Source organism: Papio anubis, chromosome 13 (assembly GCF_008728515.1).
Source record: "Papio anubis isolate 15944 chromosome 13, Panubis1.0, whole genome shotgun sequence".
In the NCBI taxonomy this organism is placed as follows: Eukaryota; Metazoa; Chordata; class Mammalia; order Primates; family Cercopithecidae; genus Papio; species Papio anubis.
In genome coordinates, this window is record NC_044988.1 from 91,632,241 (window position 1) to 91,655,493 (window position 23,253).

Below are 23,253 nucleotides of genomic sequence, written 5' to 3' on the forward strand. Positions count from 1 at the left end.
TGTTTGAAAGTGGGGACCTCGCAATGAGCATCTTTCCTCTACTGAAACCCTGTAACTCCAGCTCCTAGAAGAGTGCCCGGTACACAGTGAAGGCTGAATACATGTTTGTAGAGTGTTGAATGAATAAACAGGGATGTCACTGTCTAGTTAAAAACACCCTATTTTCCCCACTGCCATGGAATCTAGTCTGATCACTGAGCCTGACATTCAGGCTCTCGCAGTCTGGTTCCAACGTGCCACAATTAATCTCCTACTACTCCCTCCCTCCTCACGTTTCTAATCTCTCTCTCTCTCTCTTTTTTTTTTTTTTTTTTTTGCCTGAATATAGCCAGTGCTTTCATGCTTTCCTGCCTTTGCAAATTTGGTTCTCACTGCCTAATGATTTTCCCTTTCTCTGTCTGATGAGCTTCTCTCATTCTGCAACAATCAAGCTCTAATATCCCCTCATTCAAGAAGGTGTGACAAAGTGCCCCCAAGCAAGGGAGCTGTTTGCTGTTCCCATGCCCTTTCATGCTGGCATATCAGACTCGGGATGGCGTACAGTAGACCCTTGGCGCTGGTAGTCCTGAAGGTCACGTGGCATGTGCGTTGTGAATGAAGATAATAATCCTAATCATACGGTCGTGAAATGAGATGACAGTGCTAAACGCCTTTGCATGACCTTGACTCACCCCCTCCCGGAGGCAGGTTTGAATTAACAAGTCACTTAACTAGTGAATGAGCACAGCTGACCAATGAATAGGTGCGTAACAGTTGTCAATTCAAGGATTCCCAAAGGTTCTGGACCTGAGCCTGGTGACAGTCAAGGGCCAACTGTATTATAATTATTTATGTATCTTTTTCTCCCTTCTCAGAAACAGGCATGAGTAGCCTAGCTCTTCTTAGGCATACAGATCATAACGGACACTAAGATAAAGGTTTGTTGCATTAATAACCGAAATAAGATCTATGTGGATGTGTGAGTCCGTGCATGCAGGAAAGACTCGCCACTTCCCCCAAACACTTACCTCGCCTACTTGTTAACACCTGACTTATTTTACGGAAGGACAAAACCTTTTCTTTAACAGTGGAAGATCATTTAGACCTCAGCAAATGACAAACTGCTACATTTCTCAGATCTTCATGGGGTTGCGCAAGAATGATCAAAACAGTAAATGTTACACCTGCAGGTGTCTAGAAGCCAGAGCTTGTATCTATTTTGTTTAAGCATCTGTCTCTCCACTCTCCAGTGAGCACCTCAAGAAAAACATGATGTCTCATTGCTCCCATTACTGTCCCCATCATCGCACTTACTGGCCTCATTGCACTTGTTTTCTTTGTCTGTATACTGGTGTGACACCTACCTACCTCCTTTGAAATCCAGGCTTCCTGGGAGCAGACCATCTAGGTTAGCCTCACAGCTCTATCCCCGGTGTACCCCACACAGGAGGTGCTCAGAAAATGCTTGTTGAATAAATGAATGAATGATTTTATAAGCCTGCCCATTTCTTTCTTCATGCCTGATCAAAGAAAACTCAATCCTTGTATTATGAATAGCTAACAGTGAGAGAGTCAAAATCCAGATTAATGTGACGTTTACAAATCCCTGATCGAAAGTGATTCTACACAATTGCATTTTCCTGGAAGGAAGAACAGACTATGACCAAATTAACAAAACGATAAATATAGCATAGGAAGGCTGGTTGCACCATGAATAATCATTGAAGGACTAAACTTTTGCCCTTGGGGTAATCTTAGAATTTGAGACTTCACTAGTATAGCAAGAAAATATTGAGTTCCGGGCCTGGTGCGGTGGCTCACAACTGTAATCTCAGCACTTTGGGAGGCCGAGGCGGGCAGATCATTTGAGGTCAGGAGTTTGAGACCAGCCCAGCAAACATGGTGAAACCCCGCCTCCACTAAAAACACAAAAATTAGCTGGACCTGGTGGCAGGCGCCTGTAGTCCCAGCTACTCGGGAAGCTGAGGCAGGAGAATCACTTGAACCTAGGGGGCGGAGGTTGCAGTGAGCCGAGATCACACCACTGCACTCCAGCCTGGGTGACAGAGTGAGACTCCATCTCAAAAAAAAGAAAAGAAAATATTGAATTCCTTTAAGTGAATTGACAGTAGTGGTGTTTTGTTTAATACATAATATACTTAAGCTATATTTTCAAATTATTTTTATTATTTTCCAGATGCTTTTAAACAAAAATACAAATTACTATGTCATAAAGCATGGTCCATTGGCAAATGGAAAGCAATAAGCAAGTGACAGTGAAAAAGCTATTGAAAAGAACGAGGACGTGGGCCAGTCCTGGGCTGAATCCCAGCCTAGCCCACACATAAGGTTATGTGACCTTAGGCAGTGACTCAGTTCTCTGAGACCAGGTTTCCTCTTCTGGAAAAGCAGTATTTGCAAAATCCTGTGAGAAATCGACAAGATAATAACCTTTGCAAAGAACCCACACAGATCCGGGCACCATAAATAGTAACAGTAATGTGTAACAATAACATTCATCTCAGAAAAATGTGGCATCAGCAAAGAACTGGAAATGCTTGTTTTCAGGGTTAAAAAAATACCATTAGTGTTTCTTCACTAAATAAACTAGTAATTTTAGTAGCCCAGTCTGGAGGCCTGTGGTTTAACAAGCAACTAATTAGAAACTGGTGCTCCCTAAGCTCTGAATGACACCTGCTTTTAAAACTGTACCCACAGAGAGGAGGCAGGTGCAAGGGACAGTTGCTGGCTGTGCCGTCTCCAGAACATACAGCTAGGAGCAAACCCCAGGTGATCTCTTTTAATAAAATCTTCTCTGAAAAATACATGGGTTAACAATATGAACAAACGAGGTTTGCTGAGGTGCCATCAGTTTAATTCCACCCTGCATCAGATTATTCCTGCCAGGATGGGCTGTGAAAATAATGAAAGCAATAATTAAAAGTAAATTATGCAAATGGCAAGGGCAGGAACGAAGATTGAGAGATTGCTCAGAAGGAAGAGTGATTTGATCTGATCTGTTCAAGGAGCCGACCCCAATGATGCTCTTACCCACCCATTGGGCGTGCTTCTGCCACTCCTCCTCTAAAGTGTCCACGGGGTCCTCCTCTCTGCCCACAGGGCAGATCTAAAGCTTCTTAGCCTGGCATTCAAGGTCCTTTATAATCCAAATCCCTGCCAATCCTTCCAAACTCATTCCCTCTGCTTCCTACACCACCCCTTCCATCTATACCAAACTACTTAAAATTTTCCAAACTCACCCTATGCTTAATGATCCCATTCAGGACAGTATTGGAGAGAAAATTTATTTTGAAAGTCAATGTCTATGTCCCTTAAAGAAAGTGATCCACAATTTAACAACCATGGATGAGTCCTGCCATGGGAACTGAATCTCCCTGTGAAATTTCTGGAAATTACAAACACACTCCACTTACCTGGAAAGTCACCCTTTCATAAACTTATCCCTCTAAGTCACAGTCCTGAACATGGAGGCAAGATAGAATTGCCTCCCATCCTCCCATCCTTCCTTCCATCTTTCGAAAATATAATAAAAACTCTATGAAAACTCTATGTGTCAGGCCCCATGCCAAATGCCAAGGGCACGAATGCATCCAATGTGATTCTGAGCCTTAAAGAGTTCACAGGATATTTAAACCATAAATCCAGCATTCCTTCTGCTGGGTTCATAATAGGCACTAAATAAGTATTTGTTGAATTAAGACAAACATGTAAACTAATAATGACAATATAATAACTTTGTGCCAGAGTGGAACAGAGGGTGCCCTGGGCCAGGGGGTGAGATGTGCAAAGGCATAGAGGCATCAAAAAGCATGGTACGCTTGGGGATCTCAACAAGCTGACAGGAGATGGGGAATAGGGTAGGGAGAGAATGGCAGGTAGAATCCCAGAATCCTTTGCTCCTAGGCCCCCTTCCCCTGGCATGACCTCATCAGTTTCCACTTAAGATCCACACAGGCACAAAACACATGCACAGCCCTCTGGTTTTGCCACAGCTCATGGCCCACTAGGCAAAGCAGATGGGGCTTACAGAGACAGGGGTTTTAACCATGAGAATCAGACCTGGGGCCAGCCTTCAAGATTTAGGAAGATAAAAAAGTTCTTGTGCAAAGAACAATTACCAGGTTACCACACAGTACAACAGGCTGGGAAGGCTATCCTGTAACCCCTGCTGTGTGGCAAGTCGCTGACTTATTTTGGAGGTGATAGGCATGCTCGCTACCCACAAGTGTCCGTCAGGACCAGTGGTCTTCAACCGTGATATGCACATTTGAATCACTGGGGGAAAGAGTGTTCTTTTAATTTTTTAAAAACCATGCTCAGGCTCCGCCCCCAGAAATTCTGCTTTAATTGATCTGACGTGGAGCCCAGGCAGAGAAGTTCCCCATTGGTTCCAATATGCAGCTGAGCTTGAGAACCACTGTTTCTGGGATTTTCCAGGGTCTGCACTCAGCCTACCACATTCATTAGATCACCTGCTTGGCCCTGACAGCACTTGAGACCCCTGACCTCTACCACCTTCTCTGGTCCTATCACTCATGGTGTGGTCATGTTTAGCTCAGTTTATACAAAGAAACTCAGGTTAAAGATCCTGTCCCAGGTAGCCCAGCTCTCAAGCAGAAAAATGAGGACTAAAACCAGGTGTGTCCAGGTCTAACAACCATGTCCTTTCAACAGTGCTACGTTGCTTCCTTGCAGAGCTGAGCTCAAGCTGTCCATAAATATTCAGGAGTCTTTTGAGCTGGTCATTAAAAACCACTGATAGCCTGAAATTAGTTGTGGTAGGAAGATTTACACCATGGAAATAGACAAATACTACCCATCAGGAGGTGTTTTGTTTTGTTTTGTTTTGTTTTTTGAAACCAGTTTGCCAGCACACCTCTTAATTCTAAGGCATCAAGAAAAAAAAAATGTCAAGTTATGTTACTTCAATTTCAGGATGCAGCTGTAGCATGCATTTTAGGAAAATTTCAACTCCAAATAGTTAAAATTGAAAGAGCTTTTTGAGTTTAGAGAGATAAACCTCAAGTGTGTGAAAAATATACACCTGTAATTTTTATCAAGATGCTACATGTGTACAGATGTATTCTGCATGCTGCTATGGGTTGGGTGCATTTGACTTAAAGTCACTTAGTGTCAGTGAAAAAGGAAAATACAAGTGTGGAACAAGGTCCCTGGAGGTGCTCCCTACCTCAGCCACAGGGAGCATAATAGAAAATGTTCTCTGAAACAAGCCACCTGGCAGCCCACCTTTGCCTCAGATACCTTGATATGTGGAGTTTCAATATTGGAATGCTGGATGGGAGCCTCCTATTACAGAATAATACGAGAGACTAACAGAAGTGACTCACCCCCCAGGATCTCCAGTACCCCCGCGGAGCTCAGCTTTAAGTGGTCCCCACTCAACAAAGAACTGTGACATTTCTCTCCTCAGCATGGTTCCTCTAACAGCAGGGCTCGATAGCTACAAAGCCTGGTTATACTGGTACAGTGCTTTTGGAGGATGGAAGGAGATCATAAATTGAAAAGGAATAAAGAAAACTACCGTTTACTGACTGTCTACTCTGCAACTAGGCACTGAGCTAGACACTCTCAGACCTGGCACTAGAATTGACACTTATTGAATAACTATTACATGTCAAGCCCTATTCCAGGCCCTTAGCTACATTAGCTCATTGCATCCCCTTAATAACCCTGTGAAGTGGCTCCAATCATTCCTGTTTTAAGAGGAGAACATAGAGGTGTAGATAGCTGAAGGCATTTCCTAAGTTAACACAACCGGAACATGGCAGGGCAGGACCAGAACCAGAGCAATGATCCTGGGGCTGCTCTCCTGAGAAATGGAAATGCTTCTGGCAGACAGGGAATTGTCACTGACTTGAACTCTAGTCTTCAGGTATTCAGTGGTTACCAAAAAACTAACCGCACACTTCAATATCACAGTGACAGAGAAAATGTTTCTTACATATGTTTCTGTAATTAGCAAACTATAGAAATGATTTGTAGGTAGCTACTGTCCCTCAAGTAATACCTACCACCTCTGGGAACACTTGATGATGGCGATTACATGCCACTCTCCGAGCCCTTCTATACGCCAGGCGCAGGACTAAACAAGAATTTAACATCGATCCTCATAATAATTGGATGAGGTAGGTATCGTCCCAGTTTACAGATACAGAAACTGAGGTTTGAAGAGCAACTTGCTGAAGGTCACAGAGCCAGGGAGTGGCAGAACCAGGCTGGAATTCAGGATCTGGGGCTTCAAAAGCCGTGGTCCTAACTCTAGCTGCCAAGCATGTGGGCTGCAGAGTGGGTTAGACCATTCCTGAACGGGTGAAACTGCATGGCTACTCAGGGGTCAGTAAAGTGCTATTTTCTGAGTTCCCACTGCATGAAGCTAGTGCAGACACAACATGGTACAGGAGCAAGAACATGACCTGATGCAAGCTTTGGGCACAAAGGGACCGAAATGGGAATGTGTCCTCCCTAGTCATAGGGCTCAGCATTTCTTACCAAGGCATGGCTGCCCCAGAAATGTGGAATCTTGGAGGTGAGAATAACCCTCAGGCCAGCTGGGCCAGCCTCTCACACAATGTTTGTGTCACCATTGTAAATCCTGAGTCAGACACTCTGCCACTCACTCTTGTGAGATGGGGCCATCTCACAAGATTGTGTCTATGATTAAATGAGATATTAGTAAAAGTGCTAAACCCAAAGACTATCACATTAGTTAATAGCAATTAACATAGTTAATCCCTCCCTCATCCAACCACCAATACATTTTAAGTACATATTATGTACCAGACTTGGGGTAAGACCCACGTTCAAGCTTCAGGGCTGATTTGGGGGGCCGGGGGGAATCATTGATTCATCAATTAATTTATTCAACAAACATTTACTATTATATGACGGCACTAAGCTAAAACCTCTAGGATAAACCCATTGTCTTAGATGGAATCCAACACAAATTAGTTGGATGACTAAGACACATTCACCAGTAACCACCGTGAAATGACAACGAGCATAATAACCAACATTTTGTGTGATGCCTCACAGTTTAGAAAGCATTTTCCCACTTGTAATCGGGTCCTTGCAAGAAATGCAGATTCAGATGATTCAAGTGACCGGCCTGGGGCCACACAGCCAGTGCAAAAGTTGGATTCAAATCTAGGTGTCTGACGCCAAAGCTCGGCTCTCTCTCTTCTACCATCTGCGTCACCCGGCTCTGCTTGGGCTCATCAGTCTGCCCAGTGGCAGACCTGTTCCACTTTTAGAAAACCTTGATTATGAGAAAGTTTTCACAAATATTCATTTAAAAAATCTGCCTTCTGCTAAATTCTATCTCGTTACTCTTAGCTCTTCTTTCCCTCCAGAGCCATACTGAATAAATGTTCCTCTCCCTGTCCTCAGAGAAACTTTAAGATAGTCTTCCTCAAGTCTTCTCTGCCCCAGGCAACATGTCTGGGTCTTCAGTCCTTCCCGTTCTGACACAACTACTAATCCCTCCCCAGCTTGCTCTGTACACATCCATCCAGCCTCTACTCAAACTCCCTGGCTTGGTGGAGGTTACCTTTTCCTGGGAGTCTTCCAATGACTCTTCACCCAAGATTCAGTTATGACCCTCCTAGGCACTCTGCAGCCCATACATATCACTGCACTCCCCAAATGATGTTGGGATCTTCCATCTGTGTGTCACGCTTCGCAGGCAGTGAGCTCCCTGAGGCCGTGGGCTGGGCTGTAGCCATAATCACAGCACAGCTCCTCTCCCTAAGCACCCACCACATCCCAGGCACTGTTTAGGCACCTTCCATTGAGTACCCCAACCATACGACATACGTGCTATTATTAAATTAACCCCTGCCCCAAGGCCTGACAAAGGGCAAAGATTCATAGATTTTTTTCAGAACTGAATGAAACTCCAATTTATTCGTATCCCAAAGACTGGTGTCAAGGGTGGTTTCTCTGACTAGAGCAAGGTAGAGTCTGACCTGAGGCCAGCGGGTGCCACGGGGGTCCTTCAGAGAACCTGGCTTCTCCCGGGGACACTCAAGAGCTCACTGGGCAAGGGAGAGAAATGAACTGTATCAAAAAATGTGGTCTGGGGTGAGACATCACCAATAATCACTGCCAGGAAAAGCAGGGCTGCTGGTTAGTACCGAATGCCAATGACAGGAAAGCTGCAAGGGCCTGACTGAGCCTCCCTCCGGGCTTTGAGGAGCTTGTCACCTGGGCTCCTAATGACACAGGCTCTGGGATAAACCGAACCTGGCTCAAATCATGACTCTGTCCATGACCTGGAGTAAAATGAGGACAATAATACCTTATAGGGTTATGGTAAAAATTAAACCCGAAAGTGCTTGACCACAGTAACCTTCGATAAATGTGATGTTGATGATGATGACAAGGGGACAAGGAGGCTGCAGAGTGAAGCCACAGCTCCCTGCTCCATCTTCTTTCTGGGCACACTCACTGCCAGGGCTGCCTCTGGCACACAAAGCTGTCCCTTAAAGCCTGATGGCAGAATATCAGCTCGTGAACACTCCAGGCCGGTGTCAAATTCCCACTAACGATTTCTCAGCATAAATTAAATGGAGTGAAGACTTTCTAATGGCCACTACAGAATTACATGACAGCTTCCAGGAGAAGCTACAAAAATAGCTGGAATCAGAAGGATGGTCATTCGGATGCCTGCAAGTTTCTCATTAATTTAATTTCTTCTTTCCTCCTGGCTTGTGGATCTTTTTTGTAAGAGCTGACAGAAAAGAGATGCGTAACAAACCACCAGGTATTCCCAGCCTATTTAAATAAGCCTAAAGACAGGGCACTGACCATACTGTATAGCAAGTGGAATTCAGCATTGCATTAAAACCACCACCATAAATAACAAATTTTATTTATATTTACATAAACTTGCATAATTTACAAGGGACATTTGTATATTTGTCTTTATCTCATTTGACCTTCTATAATTTATGGAGCACTTATCATGGGCCCAGCATTTTTAATAAATTATCTCACTTAATTTTCACAGTGACTAATTATTATCTCTATTTTACAGGCGAGGTTTAACAAAGTGGAAGAATTCCTCTGGAATCACACTGCTACCGGAAAGAGGTCCTGATCCAGACCCCAAGAGAGGTTTCTTGAACCTCCTGCAAGAAAGAATTCAGGGCAAGTCTGAGTAAAGTGAAAGTGAGTTTACTAAGGACATAGAGGAATAAAAGAGTGGTTACTCCATAGACAGAACAGCCCCAAGGGCTGCTGGTTACCCATTTTTATGGTTATTTCTTGATGATATGCTAAACAAGGGGTGGATGATTCATGCCTCCCCTTTTCAGACCATATAGGGTAACTTCCTGATGTTGCCATGGCATTTGTAAACTGTCATGGCGCTGGTGGGAGTGTAGCAGTGAGGACGACCAGAGGTCATTCTTGTTGCCATCTTGGTTTTTGTGGGTTTTAGCTGGCTTCTTTACTGCAACCTGTTTTATCAGCAAGGTGGTTATGACCTGTATTTTGTGCCCATCTCCTGTCTCCTCCTGTGACTCAGAATGCCTTTGCTGTCTGGGAATGCAGCCCAGCAACACAGCCGAAAAGTGAAGGACTAGGGCCAGGTGCAGTGGCTCACACCTGTAATCCCAGCACTTTGGGAGGCCAAGCTGGGCAGATCACGAGGTCAAGAGATCGAGACCATCCTGGCCAACACAGTGAAACCCAGTCTCTACTAAAAAATGCAAAAATTAGCCAGGTGTGGTGGCACATGTCTGTAGTCCCAGCTACTTGGGAGGCTGAGGCAGGAGAATCGCTTGAACCTGGGAGACAGAGGTTGCAGTGAGCCGAGATCGCACCACTGCACTCCAGCCTGGCGACAGAGCGAGACTCCATCTCAAAAAACAAACAAACAAACAAACAAACAAAAGGTGGAGGGACTAGGATTTGAACCTGGGTCTGCCAGGCTCCAAAGCTTATTCTTTCAGCTTGTTACTCAGCTTCTGTTTGGGGAGGAGGCACTTCTTTCATACCCTTGATAGTTCTTTCAGCATGAGAGGAACACCTTTGGCACAACGTTTCGGGCCTCTCCTGCCCCACACACTCCGTTCCCCTGGGGAGATACAATGCCTTGTTTGATTGGTGAGTTTGGAGAAACTGGTAAATGTGCTCAGCCCCTTCCTTTCCTTCCTAATGGAGCTCATTCCTGCTGCCCTCCAGAGCCTGGCTCTGGTTCCCACAAACCTGCCTGGGGTTGCAGCGGGAGCTGCTGCCTGCCTGAGTCGAGCTCCGGATTTAGCCTCAGGAAGCTCATTTGCCCACAGACCTGACACATTCCCCAGCAGCACCTTTTTCATAATGAAGGTGATATTTTGGCCCTTATCCTCTTTACTCTTTTATCTTATTCTCAAGTAATTCAGAACCTAAGTGGAAGAGAGGAATATTTATTGGCCCTCCTTCAAAGATTCTAATGATTATGATCTTCATTTTACAGATAAAGCTCTTTCCTAAGAAAAGAGCTGAAATGTTGGCAGATGTGTGATAAATAGCCCCATACATTATTATGCTATATGAATGTAATTCCTTTAATTCAGATTAGTACATGTAGTTTAAGGAGGAGGAAAATGGAGGACTGGCGTGATACCACCAAAAATAACTCAAATGTAAAACAAACTAAAGGAGAAAACACAACTCAGATGAGCACATCATAATTTAAGAAGAAGCCATGCTCCACCAATTTAGAGATCTTTGCCTGGGGTACTATGAATGGGTCAAATGTCAATAAGAGCCCAGAGTAGAAAATTAACCAAAGCAGCCAGGCACTGTGGCTTACGTGTGTAATCCCAGCACTTTGGGAGACTGAGGCAGGTAGATCACTTGAGGCCAGGAGTTCGAGACCAGCCTGGCAACATGGTGAAACCCTATTTCTACCAAAAAACACACAAATTAGCTGGGCATGGTGGCGCGTGCCTGTAGTCCCAGCTACTCAGGAGGCTGAGGCATAAGAGTCACTTGAACCTGGGAGGCAGAGGTTTGCAGTGAGCTGAGATCGCTCCAGTGCACCCCAGCCTGGGCAACAGAGCAAGAATCTGCCTTAAAAAAAAAAAAAAAAAAAATTAACCAAAGCATTTCCCAACTACCAAGAAAGAACCAAGAACCAGTTTATAGAGACCAACCCCTCCCCCCAAAAATCCACAAAATAATAAACAAAGCAACCAAAAAACCCAACAAACCTTGCATGGGGTACAAAAAACCTCAAAATCTAAGCATGCTTTTTGGAGCCATCTATAATTTGGAACTCATCCAGAGATTTACCTGTTGCTGGAGTTCTATCAAAACAGCCACCTATATAACCTGCCTGAGGCTTACTACTATTATTATCAACAATTGAGTTAACAGAATGTTAGGGCCAAAAAAGTCCTCAGTAGTCAAGCCCAAGCCCTTGCTGAAGAGAGAAAGCCCAGACAACAGAGCTAGCCAAGGGAGCTTCTCTGAACTACCTTTGCGTTCACAAGATCCAACACAGCCCCAGCCCCACTGTACGTGAGAAAGAACCACGTCAGTGGCAGGGCCGGGGCTAGAACCTGGGTCTCCCAACACTAGTATTGCTTCCTTTTCTTACAATGCATCAGCTGCAGTGACACTTGTCTGTTCACTCCATGGGTATCACGTATTCACTGTTGTGTTATCATAGGCCAAGCCAACAGGCCTATGAACCAAAGGAATGATCTCTCAAAAACAAACAGGTGGTAGAAGGGTGCTAAGATTCAAACTACGGAAGACACTGAACAATAGCTGAACATGGAGACAAGCCCCTTTCTGTCCCCTGATTACAAGCACGGGTTCACCAAAGATGCTAGCAATGAACCCGGGCTGAGAATAAATGTGAAACCTTGTAATATCACTCTTGTGAAGCATGCAGATTCTAAGAGAATCAAAAAATGGCCTTCTGTATCCAGAACTATTTTTAGAAACACAATCCTATTTCTCTTCTTCAAAGTAATTAGTGTTCATAACCAAAACTAGAGTGTTTCTTCTGAATGCAAGGGAGAAGCAAACCTTTCTTTGTGGAAGCAAGAAGCTAGATGATGAGAGACTGTTAAGAACACATTCAGTGCAAGCACGCACACACACACACACACACACACTCACTCCAGATAATAAACACGCTTCCAATTAAGCTGCCCTCAACTAGCTGGCACCTAATACCCGTTGTTTTAAAAACAACTGGCAAAATTTGCAGAGTCTAAGCGTTTTTAAAGGATGAAATCTTCCTTTTAACTTTTTGTATCTCTCTTTTTAAGGATAATAAATCACATGAATTTACAGAATGGTAGCATTTTTGCACAATAGCAGTCTCTAGAGATCAACAGACCACAGGCAAGGGAAGCGTGGGGACTGGCTCTCGGTCAAGTTCAGAGTGCAGCCACGGGGCAGACACTCAGCCCAAGACCTTGACTCCCAGCCAGGTCCCCTACGTGGTCAGAGTCTCCTTTCCACATCAAAGAGAAGTTCATGAAAATCTATGGAGCCCATTTTCAATGTGAGGTGCAAACTGAACAAATGTTTTGCATCAGGGATTATCTTAATTAAACTATTTAATATGAGCACCGTTGGTTTACTTCAATCTTCCTGAACTTCATTATGCTGTCCATTTACTTGTATAAATTCCCATCTTAAAAAATAAAATGCATATAGTTTGTGTAGTAGAAAACTGTGTATTTTAATATACATCCATGTGTAAAACTGGTGATGATGTTAACAATAGTAACAATAAAACTAATTTGTTAAATGGCAATAGGCTCAACATTGTGATAGGGACTTTTTATGATTGGAACAATAAGGAAAATTATAATATAAATTTAGTACCACCCATTAAATGCTTCCCATGCTTAGGTAGTATGCTGTGCAGTTAAGAACTATAATTCATTTAATGATGACGATAATCTTGTTAGGTAACTATTACTGTGATTCACATTTTACAGATGAAGAAACGGATGCTTTGAGAAGTTAAATAACTGCCCCAGATTTCACAGGGAGCAAAAGAAAAAATCTAGAGTCAAACCCAGGCCCACCAGACCCTACAGCCCTTTGCCTTTTCCACTGCACAAGGCTACATCCCCATTTATAAAAGTATTGATTTGACCTCCATTTCCAGCAAAGACATTTATAGATCCAAGGACAAACTACATGGTGCAAAGACGACCTGTTTCTGATAAAGGCCTTGGACTTCTCTATGGTCTGGAACAAGGTAACTCTGCTACCAAATTTTCTGAGGGACAGTAGAGCTCACAGCCTCAGGGTAATCAGATAATGCTTAAATATGAAGTGTTTCAGAACCACAATGAAATTTGGGAGTGAAATATAATTTGTCTATTGCTCCATTTTAAAATATTCATGAAGCAAGGAAGCATTTCCACATTCAATAATTAAGTGGTTAAAATCTGCATCCTGATATGTTTACTGATCATGAATGATGCATTCCTAGAAGGACCTAAGTTCAAATTAGCAGCCCCCACAAGATGCCGTGTTACAGTGCAAAACCAAACAAACGAGACAGAAATGCTGCTGCTGCCTGGAGAAAACGTTTTCCCCACCACTTGTTCTGCTGCGAGAAAAACTGAGACCAAATTGAAAATGCACCTAGGACTTTGCCTGAAAACCAGCTAGAAGAGAATGAAACGGGGCGGGGCGGGAGGGGGGCGGGGGGAAGTGGAATCTGCAACTTTCTCCCTCATTAGAAGAATTGTTCTAAGACAGTTTGATTGTTCCCTAAAGGTTAGATTTTACAATCATTTAATATTTCACTTGTTTTAAGAAACCCGCACAGAAAGGAAACACTCCTAAAAATGTGAATTTAAAAAGTGGCTCTGTTTTGCTTCTTCAGTTCTGTGGTCACAAGCAATATATGTGACACCTACGAGTAGAGCTGTATTAAACCGGGTGTCTTGTTCCCTGTATTACTGGCAAGCTCTGTTTCCAATGGCCTCCCTCGCCAGGGGCATCCTCCATCGCTGTGCATGAGGATGGGGCCTAGTGGCTGCCCTGCTGAGAGCACTACACCAAACCCTAGCAGGAATGAAGGGCTGCTTCCCAGGGTCTTCAGGTGGCCTGGGACAGACACAAGGCCGGGGGCTGGCAGGCAAGTAGTTCTCAAAGTGTTGTACCTGGACCAGCAGCATCTGTTTTACCTGGAAACATGTCAGAAATGCAAATTAATCAGAAACTCTGGGAGTGGAGCTCAGCAGTTTGGGATTTAACAAACCCACCAGGTGATTCTGGTGCCCACTAACGTTTGGGAACCACCCAGCTCCTCTTCTGGTCCCTACTCAGCTGCAGGCTCCAAGGTTCTGCATCCAGTGGATCTGCCCCATCCGGTCCTCCAGCCTTGCTGACCTCAGCAGGGAGTAGTTAGCTGACTCCAAGCCCCAGAAGAAGGGGGGTCTGGGAGTGGCCTTGCTGACTCAAGCCAGAATGTGACGCCCCGCTGTGCCCTCCCCGCTGCATGTTGGCCCAGCTGGCTCTTCTAATAGAGCTGTGGTTCTATCCTCAACTCCATGGCTAAGGCCTGGTCCTTGCCACTTTCTCCCACCCCAACCCCACCCCCCGGGCAGCAGCTTGTAGCCTCAGGTCTTCCTCAAACAGACTAGCCAGTCAGAATCAGGGGGCACCTTCTACCACTGCCCAGGGACTCTTCCAGAAACAGCCTGCCCATAGAGGCCCTCACCACCACGGGAGGAAGAACCCTGGTCCAAAAGGAAACTTAGTCAATCTGTCCCTACAGACTTGATCATTTGAGCTGCTGGCCCTGTCCTGATAGCCCACATCATCCCCGCCCCGTCTTCCCTCCTCTGCTTCCCTGGCTTTGTTCCCCACTCTGAGCCTGTCAGAGCTCCAGAATGGCTCCCGGCTGAGCACACCCAGGTAACTGTAACTAAGCACCACCACTTACTGAGTTAGCAAAAAATACTGCACTTGTATCCTGGCGAGTGGGCCCCTGCTTTGTGCCCTGCATTTGAGAGGGTCCTTCTCCAGTCCAACTCTGGTAGCCCCCTTCCCAAGGGGCAAGGAGTCCTTGAGGCCAAGGAGGCATGTTCACATGGAGCCCATGCCCTCCCTCCTCTGGGAACCAGGAACCCAGAATTCCCCTCCTAGATGGCTGGAGTCCATCCTCTCAAGGGCAAATGGTGCTTCTGGGGTCTTCTTCCTAGTCCTGAAGAATGGCCAGGAACAGCCAGTTGGGGGTGGGGGTCGTTGTGAACAGAGCTGAGATGTGTGAACTGTAGGGTCTACCCGACTCCTTGCAGTAGTGGATGGAGTCAGGAGTGGGAGGAGAAGGAGGGACTGGAAGGAGGCTGAGGCTTCAATTTGTTTTCTTTCTTGGGCCTCAAAAATGTGAGGGGCCAGCCTGCCATGAAAATTAAGTCAGATCGCATATGTCATGTACCTCGTAGGAACTCAATAGCTACTTGCGGAATGAATGTCCCCAGAGATCTGCTTCAGTGCCTTATTTGGTCCTCACAACCAACCTGCAATGTAGGAACAGTATGTTCACTGTCTAGATAAGGAGACCTGGACTCCGAGAGGTTAAGCAGCTTGCCCAAGATGGCACAACTAAGAACTGAATGGCTATTTAGCCTTGGTTTGATTACTTCTAACTACATGGAAATTGCTACTCCTTTCAGTCAACCCTTATCATTTCAGGCCAAGTGAGTCATTTGCTGTTGTTGTTTTCTTTCTTTCTTTGAGCTTAAATCCCTCTGCAAATTTCAGTCATGGGTCTTTGCTCTGCCTTATTGATGCCTGAAGAGACTTCATCCCCTTTCGCACATAACCACCTTTAAGTAAAAATGGAAATGCTATCTCATCTCCTGGGGTCTTTTTTCTCTAAGCCAAACATGCTTAGCACCTCCACCATTTCCTCCCAGCAGAGGATTTTCAGTCCCGACTCCTAATCAGGCCTCTGAGGACAGATTCCAGTTTTTCTCTCCTCCAGCACCTCACAGAGGTCATGGTGTATAGAAACAGAGCCTAGCTGAGGCTTCAGCTAGTAGATTTGGACACAGGTAACTGTTTCCATGACCAGCAACCTACCCTCCAACACATACAGTCTTAAAGCCTAAAGCTTGTGAAATGCCATGTTGTTTGAGTCTTGGTTTCCTTGCCTGTGAAATGGGAAGAACGACTCATTTCCTGCCTACTTTGCATGGTCGGGCAAATATCATTTAGGATAATCGGTTTGAAATGACTCTATAAACTGCCAAGCCCTGCACAGGTGTGTGGGGTGATGGTGACTGTAATGACAACGAGCAGAGGAGGCTCGCTGGGGAAGCCCGGAGAAGCAGGTGCTCTAGGGAAACCCTCACTGCCTGCTCCACTCAATAGTCCTCAATCACTCCCCCTGCCAGGCATGCGCACTGCTTACAATGGGGTCCAGTGCTTCTTAAGGCCCCCAAGGCAAAGCCTAAAAGTGAATTAAGACAACAGAGGTAATATGCAAAGGGCACCGTGAAGACAGGATGTTTCTGTGCCCAGCAACTGAGCCAGCAAGCAGGGCCAAGCTCTGTGAGCATGCTGAAGTGCAACAGGGTTAAGAATGTGCCAAAAAGAGGAGTGAGAGTCAGGATCTGAACCCAGACCTCCTGTCCTGGGTTCACCCCACTTCACCACAGTTGCCACCAAAATCACTTGGTGTACAGTGTCTAGTCTGCACTTGGGGACCAAACCATCCCTGTCTACTCTGTGGAGCAATTATTCTTGTAATGGACCACACCCCCTCATGAACCCCTGGCCCATGTACCCAACTACCTATTAGGTAATATCCCTGGAAGTGTCATGACCCTCCATCAGGCCCTCACAAAGCTGTTCTTCTCCCAGGTTGTGGCACCTCCATTACCGGCACCAATAGCCACCCAGTTGCTGAACAGAGGCTACAGGCATCACAGATCCAGACTCTAGCACAGGACGTACATGTAGCAAGCCCTCAGCACTCATTCATGCGCGCATGCATGAGTATTCATTCACATGTTAGCAGAGCTCCTTTCTTGGTTCTTCCTTCACACTCACATCTCAGATCCAATCCATCACCAAGCCCTGTCCATTCATTCTCCTAAAAACGTCTTGATACAAACATTTCTCTCCATTCCTACTCCTGCCACCTAACCCACATGACCGACATCCCCCAAAACTCGTAACTGTCCCACAGCCACCCTTGCCTCACCCCAATTTGGCTTTCATGCTGCAGTCAAAGCGATAGTTTCAAAATACACACCTCATCGTGTCAGCCTGCTTTTAAAATCTGTCCATTGCTTTTAGGAGGAAAAGCCAAATGCTTGGCCTGACTCATTATTTAGGCCCTGCAGCTCTGGCCCCATCTCTTGACACTGTCCCTGCTTGCTCACTGTGATCCGTATTATACATTGGACTTCTTTATTTTTTTCTGTAAAATTTTCAAATATCACACATATACAAGCATGTATAACACAGACACATACATTTAAAGAATAATTCTAAAACCTATGCAGCCACCACCTGGGTTAAGAAATAGACCATAGCCACATCTCAGCCTCCACCTGTGACCCTCTCAGATCACACCTCCCTCTGCCCATCCCTGCCCAGAAGCAACCACCTTAAACCCTCTGATCTTTGTTTCTCACTTTTCTTCATCTTTGACTACTTAGAGTTACACCTCTATAAAACAAAGTTTAGTTTTGCCTGTTATGAATTTTATTTCGTTGAACTGTACTGTAGATGTTCTTGTATTACGTGCTTCTTTTGCTGTACATCAATATCCACGTACAAAGCTATAATACACACGTTTTCATTGATGTATAGTATTCCAGTAAGGGAATATTCATAATGAGTGCATTCTTCTGCCTTCTGTTGGGGGACATTAGGGTGATTCCAGCTTGAAGCTTTCATGAAGTTGTGAATACAGTTATGAATGTTCTGGAGCTGTCAGTGCTTTGAGAGCCCCATGTCCTGTCCTGCCTTGCAGCCCTCACCAGGACTTGTTTCCTCAGCTTAGGTCTCCCTCACTGCCTTCTTCCTGCCCCACATCTCCTCATGCCCAGGCCTAGCTCACCTGGCTGTTGGTGCTCCTGCTGCCTCCTGTACCTCACAGAGGCTACAGGCATCACTGATCCAGCCTCTAGCACAGGACGTACATGTAGCAAGCCCTCAGCACTCATTCATGCATGCATGCATACTTATATTCATTCACACGTTAGCAGTTTCTCAGGACTGGTCTACGGTGCTGCAGAGGCATGGCACAGTCTGGAGGAAGAAAATGATCCTCTCTAAGTAAATAAAGGCATCCCCCTAGACAGGAATTGCATATCCAGGAAAGCCACAGCTAGACCCAGAAGGCTGCTGACTCTCACTCATGAGATGCATGCCCAGAGAGGGTGAGCCTGGGGGTGGATCCTCCTGCTCTGAAATGCTCAAATTCCACCCTCTTCCACCTCTCTCATTAGCCTCTGTGATGAGGGTTGCAAAGGCCTCTTAGGCTGCTTAAAGTGGAGGAAGAAACAGAAATTGCTTAAAAGAAAAGGAAGGAAAGCAGCTAGAGAACACTGCCAAACACTTGGTATGATAACCAAGGATTTACAAATGATGACTGAAACTGGCTTTCATTTTGATCTTCCATTTCTGATAATCTAACAGATCATTAGAAGAAAATCAAGTCCATCCTCACGGTTGAAGATGAACCTGGCACTGCTGTAGCACTCTTCCCACTTTACCACCCCTTCCTCCACACTTTTTTCCTCAAGAAAAAAAAAAAAAAAAAGAAACCCTTTCAGGTTACATATATTGTTCAATTTATTTAACTATATTCAGATTGGATATTTTCCATGTCAAATACTTTCTTAGGAATAAGCAACATATTCTTTCTCTCCAAATTAAGAACTTCTCATTGCTTTGTAGGTTTAAAAACATCCAACTGAAAACTCCCTTTTATGGACAAAAAAAAAAACAACAAAGTACAGAGAGTGGGAATCTCTGCCCTATTTATGGTGATAAATGGCAGAGCCAAATTTACGCCCAAGAGTCTCATCCAGGGCCCCAACCCTCACTCACTCCACTCTTCTACTGTACATTGAAAACCAGAGTAGATCTCCTTTCCTGCTGCCCCAGGGACTCTCTCTACCCTATGACACCATTCTCATTGCACAGAGCTTTAAGCATAGATGCTAGAAATAAACTGAACATTCCCCAATAGGGAGGCAAACTCCGGTCCAGTCATTGATGAAAATGATGTTCAAGAAGAGTTGTGAATGAGAAAGGGGCAACTACTGCCTTATAAAAGGGAGAAAAATAGGCCAGGAGCTGTGGCTCACGCCTGTAACTCCAGAACTTTGGGAGACCAAGGCGGGTGGATCGCCTGAGGTCAGGAGTTCGAGACCAGCCTGGCCAACATGGTGAAACCCTGTCTCTACTAAAAATACAAAAATTAGCCAGGCATGTTGGTGGGTGCCTGTGATCCTAGCTACTCGGGAGGCTGAGGCAGGAGAATCACTCGAACCTGGGAGGCAGAGGTTGCAGTGAGCTGAGATTGCGCCACTGCACTCCAGCTTGGGCAACAGAGTGAGACTCCATCACACACAAAAAGGAGAAAAATAAAAACAGCATACCAAAATTACACAGACAGTATGGCTTCAACTATAAACAACAGGAGAAGATTATACTATTTTTATTAAGTAAAAAGTTAATCGGGTTAGCTCTGGGTGGCTGACTTTGAGGGAGATGTCATGCTATGCACTTTTCAGTACTTCTCAATTTTTCTACAATAAGCACACATTACTTTTACAATGAGAACAACATTTTAATAATAAATGGGCAACAGGGAAGCAGCATCTGTCTTCTCCACCCCAAAATGCCCTTTTGGAACTATGATGGGCGGTCCTGACCCACCACTGGTGCCTCCCCACCTCCACCTAACCCTGTCACCTGCTTCCTGCCTCCATACTTCCTCTCCCAAGTCTACTTACATGTTCTTACTTATCCAAGCCCAAGCTAATGCAAGCCCCAACTTCTTTACCTTCTTCAAGAAGCTTGTCTTGACCATTCCCAGCCAACTATTAGGTTGAACCATATGACATTGTCATTCTTGTATTCCAGAAATTGTCTACTATCAGCGATTTCATATGATTCAACCTAGTCCTTGGCTCACCAGGTCTTCTTACGAAACTTCAGCCTGTTCTCCGGTCTGGGACACATAACTGCACACAGGGAATTTTCTGTCTTGGATGGTCTCTCTTGTCTTATGTGAGATTCTGCTTTAAGTCACTCTTCTTTGTACATTGGCTTACATTATATTCATTCTGGTTGTGAACATTATTGAACATAAAGTCACTGCCTCACTGACCACAGACCTTCCTCACCCATAAGCACCTACTTGGGTTCTGCGCCTGGCCCTGGAGATAGAGACATGAAACCCTGCCCCAAAGTTTACAGAGAGAACAGGCTTTGGATAGGCGTGAACCCAACCAGGGAGTGCTAACACCTTGCAGGCACCCATCTCTTTCATGTGCTAAATACCTGCACGTCTGTTCTCTTGCAGGGCAAGAGTTGGACAGACCTGCCTTTAAATCCCAGTCTATCTCTCATAAGCAGGTGGACTTGGCCATACCATTCAACCTCTCCAAGCCTCAATGTCCTCATCTATAAAATAGAAATAGTCATAGCCCCTACTGCAGATCCTGTGTGAAGACCAGCTGGGACTATATGTGAACATTTACCACCATGCTATACACAGCCAGCACTCAAGAAACACTCCCTTGTGAACCAGGCAGAGCAGAAACTATTATTCCCCCTTTTTTTTCTAATGAAGAAATTGAACTCAAGAAGGTCTAAGTGACTTTTCTGAGACCAAGGTGGAGCTGATACTAAAACCTTGGTCTCCTAAGCCCAGCGTGCGCTGTGTTCTGGGCTAACAACTGCTGATTCTAAAAGCACACAAACATTTAAGGCTCACTGGTGCAACTCCTAAGGAAATTTCCAAACACATTTGCTACCTCATCACTACCTGGAATAACTTTGGAAGGGCCCACAAAGAATTCAGCACTGCCATTTCCCCGTAATGATGACTGACTGGCCATATGCTCGTCTAGTTTCCCATCTGCTCCACGCACGGCAAGAGGGAGAGCGTGCCTACCTGCCGGCGGAGGGGCTCAGCTCCTGTCTAATGGTCCTCTGGAATGACACTCTCACATCAGCTCAGGAAATTCTTCCCCATACATCTTGGAAATAGTTCCCTCTCAACAGACTTCCCACAAATAAGGCTTTTGCTGGTTACTTCTGACTTAATGCTTAAACATTTTCAAACGGAAGAGAGTTGTCTGGTTTTGCTTCTTGCACATAAAATAATGCACTTATCATTAGTCATCTCCTGCCTGCTCATACTTGAAAATGTATGCACATTTTTTCTCATTTGCTATCATCTGAAACCTGAGACCTTTCAAGGTACGGGGAACACAATGTATCTTGAAGCTAGGAACCTCAGACAAGTTGTTGTGGCTTTTTATAGCCTCCAATGATAATAGGATGACAGTTCAGTTCTTCACTTTTTGAAAATATGATGAAACTTCTTGCCTTTGCTCCAGAAAAAAAAAAAATACACATATACACAAAATCACAGATACCCTTCAAGACTTCGTGCATTCCAGATAGAAAAACTGCTCCATAGCAAACCTGCTCATGGACGCCCTGACCCTGAAATAAAAGTTGAAAAAAAAAAGATTTTGAATACTGTGCCAGGGACTAAGAATAAAGACTGTGACACATTCATTAGAGGAGAGGGGAAAAAAAACCACAAAAAAACAAGCTCAAATTAATTTTCCTTTTTTTTTTTTTTTTTTTTTTTTTGAGACTGAGTCTCCCTCTGTTGCCTAGGCTGGAGTGCAGTGGTGTGATCTCAGCTCACTGCAACTTCTGCCTCCTGGATTCAAGCGATTCTCCTGCCTTAGCCTCCTGAGTAGCTGGGATTATAGGGACATGTCACCATGCCTGGCTAATTTTCATATTTTTAGTAGAGATGGGGTTTCACCATGTTGGCCAGGCTGGCCTTGAACTCCAGACTCCACGTGATCTACTGCCTAGGCATCCCAAAGTGCTGGGATTACAGGCGTGAGCCACCGTGCCTGGCCTCAAATTTCTTGACATTCAAGGCCATAAACCTCTGGCTTTGAGTTTCCACCTAGCTCCCACCTTCCTCTCTCCTAATCCACTCCATGCACCCATCCCTCCTGCCTACCTGAACTCCTCAGGGCTCCCCCAACAGAGCCTTGTGCCTTTGTTTCCTTCACCAGGGACCTCCTTCCCCTCATTTTCATATTTCAAATCCTACTCACGCTTTAAACCTCAGCTCAAGTGCCACCTCCTTGTCAGTTTTTAAAAGTTCTTTCCATCAGGAAATAACCTCTCCCCACACTTTCCTCTCTTGGCAATTTGTCTTTATGCTTTCAGTACTTAGCACATTCCACCTTACAGATACTGATGCGTGGGTCTTGCCGCCCCTACTGGCTGGCGATCTAATTCTCTTCTGCAGTCTTCCCCTGACACACAGTAAGTGGTCAATAAACACTCGAAATAAATAAATATCTGTTTCTCTAATCCACACATGGTGCAAATGAAATGCAAATAAGTATGCAAATATTCATTTATCTGTGACCCAGACTTTTTTATTTATGTAAAATCTTCAAAGGTGCTTGGGGTCAATGTGTGCTGGTCTGCAGGGTCAGGGTTCCTGATTGAACCCTCATGTATTAGTCTGTTTTCACACTGCTACAAAGAACTACCTGAGACTGGGTAATTTATGACGAAGAGGTTTAACTGACTCAGAGTTCTGCAGGCTTAACAGGAATCATGACTGGGAGGCCTCAGGAAACGTACAATCATGGCGGAAGGCAAAGGGGAAGCAAGGACCTTCTTCCAAGGTGGCAGGAAAGAGAGAGAGAGAAGGGGTTGCTGCCACACACTTTTAAACCACCAGATCTCATGAGAACTTGAAGGGGGCCAGCCCCTCCACACTTGTGGGCATTTCTTGTCAGGTGGAACAAGAGACTTGAGAAAAGAAAGAGACACAGAGACAAAATATAGAGAAAGAAAAGTGGGCCTAGGGGACCGGCGCTCAGTATACGGACTTGCGCAAGCACCGGTCTCTGAGTTCCTTCAGTATTTATTGATCATTATCTTTACTATCTTGGAGAGGGGGATGTGGCAGGACAATAGGGTAATAGTGGGGAGAGGGTCAGCAGGAGAACATGT

At 45.0% G+C, this 23,253-nt stretch overlaps 1 protein-coding gene across 1 annotated transcript in view; it reads right to left on the bottom strand.

The window, feature by feature from the left end:
- Nucleotides 1-23,253, bottom strand: part of TTLL11 (tubulin tyrosine ligase like 11) — a 274,108-nt gene that overhangs the window by 124,726 nt on the left and 126,129 nt on the right. The window lies entirely within an intron of this gene.